A 10,840-nucleotide genomic window follows, 5' to 3' on the forward strand; every position below is an offset into this window, starting at 1 on the left:
GCTGGCCTCGAACTCAGAAATCTGCCTGCCTCTGCCTCCCGAGTGCTGGGATTAAAGGTGTGCACCACCACTCCCAGCTCAGTCATGGTGTTTTATTCCAGAAATAGAAACCCTAACTAAGACTGAAATTGGTGTATTGTGACAGTCCTGACCATGTTTGGGGGAGGATAAGTGGAAGGTTTCATAATTTTGGCTGGAGCAGCCATTGAGTATTCAGAGCTTCATGAGTTGCTGTGGGAACTTTGAACATAATGCTGAGAAGAGTGTAGATAATGGAGGCCTATTTTGTGAAGTTCCAGGGAAAGTTCAAGAGTGCCTTAAGGACACTGTTGGGTATGCTGATATTTTGAAGAGTCTGGAAGTAGTGGCACATATCTTTAATCCCAGTACTCAGGAGATAGAGGCATGTTGTCTTAGGGTTTTATTGCTGTGAGGAGACACCATGACCATAAAGGAAACCATTTACTTGGAGCTGGTTTACAGTTTCAGAGGTTTAGTTCATTATCATCACAGTGGGAAGAATGGCAGTGTTCAGGCAGACTTGGTGCTGGAGGAGGCGAGAGTTTGACATCTTGATCCAAAGTCAGTCTGGAGAAGACTAATTTCTCACTGGACTGAGTGTAGGGGACCTCAAAGCCCACCTAGACAGTGACACATTTCCTCCAACAAGCCCACATCTCCTCTAATAAGGCCACACCTCCTAATAGTGTCACTCCCTATGGCCAAGCATTCAAACACATGAATCTTTAGAGGCCAAACCTATTCAAACCACTACACAGGTAGATCTCTCTGTTGGAAGTCAACCTGGTCTACAGAGTTCCAGAGTTTCAGTTCAGCCAGGGTTGCACAGAAAATCCCTGTCTCAAAAAACAAAAACAAAACAAAACAAAACAAAAACAAACAAACAAATAAAGAACCCTCTGTTTTACTAGGTCAATTGGTACTGGTAAATTAGGGCTGAACAATCACGTCAGATTAATAAGAAATCAGCGTCATTGAGGCAAATGGTGAAGTGTTTCCTCAGGTCCAGCACAAAATGCTGTGGCTGAGATAGGGCCAAAGCTGAGGGCCTCATGCTGCCAGCTGAATTTGGTAATGTGTACGAGTGTTCTTGGTGGTATTGAAGGGATGGTGGATGAAGGGATAATGAGGAACAACTGAGGTGGCTTGGCACAGGAGAGGCCCGGAGAGGCCATTAGTGACAGCATAGACTTTGTTGAAGTGGAAATGCCAGCATTGAAGAGAGGATGAAGCTGACACCATTTGCAGGGATAGTGTTCTTGAATCTCTTCAAGAAAGGCTATTGGAGAAGGTACAGCCATGTTGCAGAGGAGAACCCAGTTTCATGGAACAGTCACCTAGGACAACAGTGGGTGTGGAGTGGAGCCAACCTAAGCCTGCAAGAGAAGCTATGCAGAGGTAGAAAGTGAGACTTCAAATCCTTTGGAGCTCAGAAGACCACGAGTGAATCCCAGACATTGGACATTGGGTTCTTTCAACTGTTGGAGTTTGGTTTTTCTTGGTTCAGATTGGTTCACATTGATCATCCTTACTGTAATAATGTAGTATTTAATTTATTTCTGATTTTACAGGAATCCACCACTAAGAGACATTGAAATTTTGGTCATTTCAGAGAGAATTTGAATATTTTCTTTTACTTTTAATGTTTTTTAATTACAATAGAATTAAATCTCAACACTCCTTCCAGCCACTCCCATCTCTCCTCCCTGAAACCCTTCCCATACCCACACTCACAAGTTGATAGCCTCTTTTGCTTTGATTTTATCACACACACAGATGTATGTATGTATATGCACATGCACACACACAGGAACACTCTACTGAGAATATTTTTGCTGTTCATGTGTATATGGTTTCAAGATTGACTACTCTTTATTGGACAACTAATAAGGAGGCTTATCCCCAGAAGTTAATTTTTCTCCCAGAAGTTAATGTTGCTTGTAATACTTTGCTGAGAAATGGAATCTTGGAAAAATTTTCTCTTCCATTAACATTGTTTTGGCCCCCGTCTTGTTTATGCAGCCAATTTTAGGATAGAGTGTTTCACAGCAGACTTTCTGGTATTCTGGGTCTCCCACTCCCTCTTCTGCAATATTTTAGAGACACTGGATGTTTTAGAAAGGCTGTGGACTTTGAAACATATTTTGGATATTTTAAAGAGACTGAATTTTTAAAATATTGAAAAATTAAAGACTGCGGTACTTTTAAAGTTACAGCATGTTTATGTTGTGATATTAATATGAGATCTTAGGAATGAACAAAAGAATAAACAAAAAGGGGCCATTATAGTCTTTTGTTAATTTGACACAAACTAGAGTCATTTTGGAAGGGGGATTCTCAACTGAGAAAATGGTTCTACCAGACTGGATGGTGGGAGAATTCATGTGAGAATGCCCAGTTCAATGTGGGAGGTGTCATCCCTGGGCAGGTGGCTGGCTGAGCGGAACTTCTCCATGGCCTCTGCATCAGCTCCTGCCTCCAGGTTCCTGCCTTGAGTTACTTACTGACTTCCTTTGATGATGGACTGTGGTGTATAATGGCAAGCTTGAAATAAAATCATTCTTCCCCAAGTTACTTTTGGTTATAATGTTTTCTCAGAGCAATAGAAATCTAAACTGAGACACCAACTCTTGGTAAAACAGTACAAAGTAAGCCATCTGAAAGTGACTATATTAGAAGCAAGGCATTTCCATCAGCAAGGCACTGTGTTGCTTCATTGTGAAGCAACAGTCATGAGTATCTCAAGATGGAAAGACACAGTCTGGAATCATAACCTTTAAACATCACATCCATGCAATAAAACCAAGTGCTTCTAAAAAACACATTAATAGATAATACTAGTTAAGTAGTTATATGGTTTATAGATAGTTATATGGTTTATAGTGTCTACAAACTACTGTTTATGAATTAACTGTAATATAAAAATAACATATTTTTAAAAACTTTTCTCTCAACCCTAATATAGGATAATTTGAGAAATATGGTAAGACTCATTTTGGAAAAATTCTATTTGTAAAATTTTAGGTTTATTTATGGGAGCAATTAGCTTTATCTAAATAAAATATTAAGAGCTATTCAAAATTAACAAAATATTTTCTCAATTTTATAAAAAGCTGCTTTGTTCACAGAAATATTTGGTAACCATTTACTATGTGCAATCAACATAATTGTTAATTTATCTTATAATTTCCTTTCTGTCATTCAAGATCCAAGTCTTACAAAGGAAGGAAATGATGGGGAAGTGTTTCTTATCTAACCAGGCATTTGTTTCTTCTGTTTAATTGTAGTTCACATCAATAAATCTAATATGTAACCTTCATTTTGATTTAAATACAGCTAGTTTGCCTGAAAGCAAATTGATGCAAGCATGCATCATGTATATGATGCCTCATATATATGAGTTTTTAATATATGTATATAGATGATAGACAGATATATAATAGATAGATGATGGTTAAATAGATAGATAGACAGATAAGTAGCTCTATGATAAGTGATAGATCAATGATAGATAAACAGATGACAGATAGATGTTAGATAGATAGATAGATGATAGATAGAGGTAGAGATGATATAGACATATACCAGAAACTTTAAGACAAAGTTAAAGAGAATTACTTATTTCAAATCTCATTTATTCCATTAATTTTTGTATCTAGATCACATAAAAGTAAATCTTTGGTTATCTAATGATGCTGGTCTGGCATCATAAAATGGCTGTTCCAAATTGAAACACATTTTAAAAGAGGATGTTCATCCTCCTTTTCTTGGCTGAGGAAGAACAAGCAGATCTCTGGTGTATTAATCACAGGTCACTCACTCCTCAGATGAAACAGGTTTTGAAAGGACATTTTGTCCGGAGGCCCATATATTGGGGACAGCTCACCACTGAAACCAGTACCACATCGTAACTCTCTCCTTTTCAGTCCTTAAAACAAAGAACTTCAGCGTTTTCTTGGTAATATCTCCCCGAAGAAGAGTAAGTCAGAGTGTACTGTGTACTACGCAGAAAGTAGCCGTGTCAGTCCCGCCATGCCAGCCCACATACACTGGAGGGCCGCTAGATTCTGGTCTCTTCATCAGAACAGACACCCTCAGCAGGTAGGACAGAACAGGCTTGCTTCGCAGTGTCTCCTCACAGGGAACTGCGGTTCTACCGTGAACCATGTGGAATCTTTTAGTCTGAAGTCTGTCAGAATGTTCTACTTTCTCTTTCTCCTCCTCCTTGGATGTTGACTGTGGGCCCCAGGTGCCAAGCTGTGGAACATAATTGTCGACTGATGGTGACATCTGGCTTGTTGGCAAGCATCTTCCAGAGTTTTTTTTTTTTTTTCCCAGTGAATAGAGATAATAAAGCTTTGTCCCCTAACATGTTTCACCAGGTTTATTGCAAATTCATAAGCTTATGCTAAACATGAGCCATGAACTAATGACCACCACTTCACAAGTTACCCTTCAGAAAATCTTGTTGCCACAATTAGCTTGGAATTAATTATACCACTAACTGAAAAAAAAAACAAAACAAAACAATCTTCCCCTCTATTTCCAAGAATTCATGAGTAAGGACAATTTATTTTAAAAAAAAAACTCTTTACAAGTTAAAACATTATAATATCAACACTTACAACAGTTAACTGTAAATTTAAAGTAGGCAGAGGGTGGGTTTGTGAATTTTTTCCTAGAGAGAAATGTTACCTAAAAAATGTGAACTTACACCCAACTCTTCTTTATTTGAATTATTTTTGCATTTCCTATCTAAAACATATTGATGGCATGTCTACTAATTGGTCTTGGCCTAAAACTACCAAAATCTGAAGAAAACTAATGAGTGCTTATAAAAGAGAAGTAAACCAAATTATTAAAAAAAAATAAAATTCAAGAACTTCTTTCTTTAAGGGAGAGAAAGTTTAAAGTGGTAATTACTTCAGTTGTCAAAGGTTGACCCAGTCTGCCACAGTTAAGGATGCAAAACTGCAGTACCAAGTTCAATACTCACTGATATTCTCTATTGCTGAAATGATATGTTCATTGATTATTCTTTATTAAAGAATGAATACATTATATAAAATTCAATCATATTGTGATGAGTTATTATTTGCCAACAAATAACTTTTTAAAAAGTTAAATTCAGAGAGCTAAAACAGGCAATGTCCCGAAGTTTGCCGTTAATTCATCCCTATTCATGCACTTAGCTAAACCTTGGTACATATGTACATTGCACTTGCCCTGGAAAGCCCAGAAAGAAAATGAGATGGCTAGAAAGCTCTTTCTTTATAAAAAAGAAAACTACTTTATAAAAAGTAGTTATCATTACTTTTCTAGAGCTTTTCGGCTAAACTATATAGGTTCAAGGATAACTTTTAGCATCCAAACCACGCCGAGACCTATACTGATGTGTAGTTCTAAGTAGAATCTGACCCCAAGAGCTAAGCAGGTTTTCATGGGAAGAAGTCTAGGGGAAAAGGAGAGAGCAGATAGGAGATTGGAAGGAATGAAATGAAGATGCAGACAGCCTTGGTCACAAGGCTGGGGAAGAAGAACATAAGTGCACAGTGTCACAAGAAAAGAAGTGTCCAACCTGGCAGTTCTCTGGGAACAATGGAAAAGAGCAAAATTTAAAGGGATTGCAAGAGGAAGCTTTTGTCAGGAAATGCTAAGAGGGATGAGGTAGCAGCATTTCTGAATAGTGGTACTGACTCTGGGGTAGCCTGGCCTGGCTTCTCAGAGCTTCTCTGTGACCTGAAGTCCTTGGCCCTGAAGGTTTGATTCTCCCACTCTGGCATGTTACCTCTGGAGACTGCTGTGCAGAGGCCTAGCAGCTTGGTAACTGTTTCTCTTGCATTCCTGTTGGGTGTCTAGCCTCTCCTGGGCATGGCTGCCTCCTTTGGGTTCTGTGGTTTCTCCTCCTATCTCTCAATTAATCCTTTTCTGCCCCTGGACCTCCTTTTGCCCCAAGACCACCATGTCTCTTCTCTCTATTTTCTATCATGAAGCCATCATATAATCTCTATAGTGCAGATGCTTTAGAGAAGACAGGCCCATACTCCACTTCTACACAGGCCTGCTAGAATGCCTCACCTGGTATCCCACTGACCCCTGAAGCTTAACCGTCTGACAAATAATTCTCTTCCCATCACATTGTGTTCTCATCTTGCATTCCTTGACTCTTCTGTTAGTCTTACGCTACCTTCCCTATCAGGTTGCCAGGCTCAAAATGACTGATCGTCTTGGATTTCTCCCAAAATTGTCAAATGAATTCTGCCTTTGCACCGACTATCATTGTCACCAACTCTGTGTTTTTCCATAACAGTGTTCATCCTGTTCTCCCTGACTCCAGCCTCTCCCCAAAATGCATGAGAGCTGATATTGACATACTAAATAGTAAGTTCTAATTTATGAAGAAATACCACTTTAACTCAGCCAACAACTACTTATCTAGTGTCTGAAATAGACAGGCAGACTGATAAACAGTGAGGATGAAGAGACAGAATAAAATGTCTTTCCCACACCCAATACCAGATCAAGTTCTTCTCTCCCCCCTCTGTCACTCCCCCCATCCACTTTCCCTCTCAGGTCCCTCCCCACTTGTGATTGCTTTCTTCTCTCTCCCAAGTGGGACTGAGGTGTCCTCACTTGGGCACTTCAGCTTGGTGACCTTTTTGAGTTCTGTGGGCTGTATCTTGGGTATTCTGTACTTTTTTTTTTGGCTAATATCCACTTATTAGTGCATACATACCATGCATGTCCTGGGTCTGAGTTACCTCACTCAGAATGATATTTTCTAGCTCCATCCATTTGCCTGCAAAACTCAGGATGTCCTCATTTTTAATAGCTGAGTGGTATTCCATTGTGCAAATGAACCACATTTTCTGTATCCATTCTTCTGTCGTGGGACATCTAGGTTGTTTCCAGCTTCTGGCCATCACAAATAAGGCGGTAATGAACGTAGTGGAACACATGCCCCACATGCCATGGTAGGGCATCTTTTGGGTGTATTCCCAAGAGTGGTATAGCTGGGTCTTCACATAGATCTATTTCCAGTTTTCTGAGGAACTTCCAGATTGATTTCCAGAGTGGTTGTACCAGTTTGCAGTCCCACCAGCAATGGAGGAGTCTTCCTCTTTCTCCACATCCTCTCCAACATGTGTTGTCACCTGAGGTTTTGATCTTAGCCATTCTGATTGGTGTAAGATGGAATCTCAGGATCGTTTTGATTTGCATTTCTCTGGTCACCAAGGACTTTGAACATTTCTTTAGGTGCTTCTCAGTCATTTGAGATTCCTCAGTTGTGAATTCTGTTTAGTGCTACATCCCATTTTTTGATTCGGTTGTTTTGTTTTTTGGTGATTAACTTCTTGAATTCTTTATATATTTTGGATATTAGCCCTCTATCAGATGTGGGGTTAGTGAAAATTTTTTCCTAATCAGTAGGTTGCCAATTTGTCTAATTGACTATGTATGTCCTTTGCCTTACAGAAGCTTTCTAGTTTCATGAGGTCCCATTTATCAATTCTTGATCTTGGAGCATGAGCCATAGACATAAGCAGCTGACCCCTGATGTAGTTCAATTAGGGAAGGCTGAAAGAAGCTGAGGAGAAGGGCAACCCTGAAAGAGGACCAGCAGTCTCCATTAATCTGGACCCCTGAGATCTCTGAAACACTGGACCACCAAACAGGCAGCATACACTAGCTGATATGAGGCCCCTAACCATACAGTAGAGGACTTCCGGGTCTGTGTTCATTCAGAGGTGATGCACCTAATCCTCAAGAGAATGGAGGCCCCAGGGAGTTTAGAGGTCAGGTGGGTATCCATGTGGAGACAGGGAGTTGGGGAGGAGGTATGGGACGTGGAACAGTTGGAGGGTGGATGGGGGTGGGGAATAAAATATGGAATGTAAAAAAATTAATTAATTAATAAAAAGGTCTTTAAAATTTATAGGGCCTCTGTGTATGTACCCGTGAACATAGATTGACCATCAGGAAGGAAAAAGCTTGCAGTGGGACCCTATTCCTGCTGTGCCAATGGTCACTCTTGTTTCATAAGAAGATATAGTCCTTTAGGGAATGTATCTAAGAAACTCTGGGTCCTGTGGGGAAGGTACAATGGAAAGCCAAGGGAGGGCACAAAATATCTCTTGTCTTCATAAACAGCAGAATAGAAAACCTTGTTCTATAGTAGACTGGATAGACACCCACACTGGAGTTTCTGATGGAAACGTGTGAATTAGAAGTACCCACTAAACGTCCCTCATTGCAAATTTAGGAACATCTTGGCTTTTTGATAGGACAATCAAATGAAAGGGACATTTGTTCATCTCAGTTATTCTGGCTCAATTCTAAAGTACCATTGTGGTGGCTATAGCAGGATAAGATGAAGTTCTATGATGTGATAAATGGGTTTGTCTCCCAAAGACAACTTTGTGAATCTTCTGATCTCGAGTAAACAGAGGCACAGAAGAGCCCATGAAGAATCTGTGTGGTTAGGTCCATCTGGATCAATGGTTTGAGCTTGAATTATGTTCTAGCAATAGATAAATGGGACAACCTTTAAACCTCCACATTCCAAAGTTGTTACTGGGCAGCTGTCTGCATTTGAGTAGTTTGTGTCCCTGTGGGGAGCCGCCCTCACATTCGCCGTTGCAAGATGGCGCTGACATCCTGTGTTCTAAGTGGTAAACAAATAATCTGCGCATGTGCCAAGGGTAGTTCTCCACTCCATGTGCTCTTCCTTCCCCGTGATGACAACTCGGCCGATGGGCTGCAGCCAATCAGGGAGTGACACGTCCTAGGCGGAGGATAATTCTCCTGAAAAAGGGACGGGGTTTCGCCATGCTCTCTCTTGCTCTTGCTCTCTTGCTCCTGAAGATGTAAGCAATAAAGCTCTTGCTCTCTTGCTCTCTTGCGCTCTGGCTCCTAAAGATGTAAGCAATAAAGCTTTTGCCGCAGAAGATTCCGGTTTGTTGCGTTCTTCCTGGCCGGTCGCGAGAACGAGTGTAAGATGTCCCAAACAAAAGGTTCTCCCTGGTTGTTGTTGACATTGACATACAGTAAGCACCTTTGTTAAAGGCTGGTTTAGTGGAACACATACCTTGATATTTGTGCTACAGTATTTGAGCTACTTCCCTGTTACTAAGCACCATATTTATTCACCACTAGCCAGGATAAAAAAAAATAGTTGTAGGTAGGGAATAGTCTAAGAAAGTTAGTACACCTGCTCTACTAGTCTTTGTTTATTCTACATAAAATTGGCATTTTAATTCTTTTTTTTTTTTTCAGGAGAATGTGGGTATGAGTATTGTTTGAGTATTAAAGACTGCTGAATCATCTTAATCAGACCAGGTACTGGCAATGGAAAGGGATCCAACCCGCTCTGAGTACTACAGAAGCTCTTATGGTATCGTATTGCTTCTCATAGCCCAGAACGCACTTCATTTATTTAGCCTCATAGCTCTGTGAAGATGGCTATTTCTACATCTGATGCGTGAGTTGGGGAGGTAGATGACTCATAGTGCTTGCCAGGAGATTTCCTGCTAGATTCCAGCCGTGCTTCCAGCCCTGTAAGTCCAGGCTTGTTCCTCGTAACTCATAAATGGAAGAACAAAGCCAGTGGAAAGCAGGATTCTCAGCAACTTGTAAAAACTAGGTGTGAACTTAGTCTGCCAAAGACAGGCTCACTTTTAACATACAACATTTGATGAATTTTGAATGGAATGTCTCAATGAGATTACTCAAAAACTTGTTACCACCTGCTCCTTTGTCCTGCCCCTTGACACACGTTGCCACTAAGTATTTGATGACTTGATTAGTGTTCCTCCCGCTAGAACTAAACAATCCCAACTAATAATAATCCTGTATCTTTGATACCATTTTTTTCTGGCCTGGCACAGAGCGGAGACCCAATGTTTGCTGAGTAAGAAGAACAAATAAAGAAGTTAATGGATCGCTAAGCTAAAGAAATTAAAATGCTGATTTAGAATGTTCTACAAAGATATGTCAATGAGTTACATACAGAGGACTAAAGGAAAAATCAATGAAAGAGAAATTAAAATGTTGAATTTAAAGGAACCTCTAGCAAACTTGTGACTTGCTTTGGTTGAGCTAGTTGTCTATACGGGTTTTATTAGATTTAATTTATATTTATTTATATTTATTTGTGTATGTGTGTATGTGTGTGTGTGTGTGTGTGTGTGTGAGAGAGAGAGAGAGAGAGAGAGAGAGAGAGAGAGAGAGAGAGAGAGAGAGAGAGGTGTAGGGGTACCCTTGGTAGCTAGAAGAAGACATTCATGTCCTGGAGCTGTCCTCAAGGGCAGTTGTGACCTGTTCAACATGGGTGCTGGGATCTGAACTTTGGTCTTATGAAAGAGTAGCCAGTATTCCAAACTGCTGAGCCATCTTTGTAGCATCCCATTCATCTAATTTTACAACTATGAAACTGTCCGTTTAAGGACTGTACTCTCTTCTAACTACACTTTGCTAATGGGAAAGGCTCTCCACTGTACTGCTGTAGGTCAGACCCAGCTGCTTCCTATCCTGCATTTAAATGTGTCACTTCAGGAAAGTTAGAGCGTGATTATGTCACTTATTATGAACCTAGCAGCCACCTAGTTAACAGAGCACACTGCAGTTCAGAAGCAGAAATAACAGCTGTAATAATTGAGCTTCGTTTAATCAAACTTTCTGTTTACCCTTCTTACTGGTAGTATAAATTATGGAAAGGGTCATTTCAGTTTCTGAAAGTACAGGAAATCCGCCCTGGTTGTCCTCATAAAAGCCTTCCATTATTAATTTTAGAGATTCTATCCCGCCCAGAGATTCTAGC

The 10,840-nt window shown here is 40.2% G+C and overlaps 1 long non-coding RNA gene across 1 annotated transcript in view; it reads left to right on the plus strand.

Annotated features, from left to right (window-relative positions):
* The window catches only part of Gm33059, a 58,100-nt gene extending 48,117 nt beyond the window's left edge, over positions 1 to 9,983 (plus strand). Inside the window, exon 4 of the long non-coding RNA XR_390459.1 lies at positions 9,298 to 9,983. This is a non-coding gene — a long non-coding RNA (predicted gene, 33059). The remainder of the gene's footprint in view (positions 1 to 9,297) is intronic.
* Positions 9,984 to 10,840: the final 857 nt, after the last annotated feature.

Source organism: Mus musculus, chromosome 4 (genome assembly GCF_000001635.26).
Source record: "Mus musculus strain C57BL/6J chromosome 4, GRCm38.p6 C57BL/6J".
Taxonomy (NCBI): domain Eukaryota; kingdom Metazoa; phylum Chordata; class Mammalia; order Rodentia; family Muridae; genus Mus; species Mus musculus.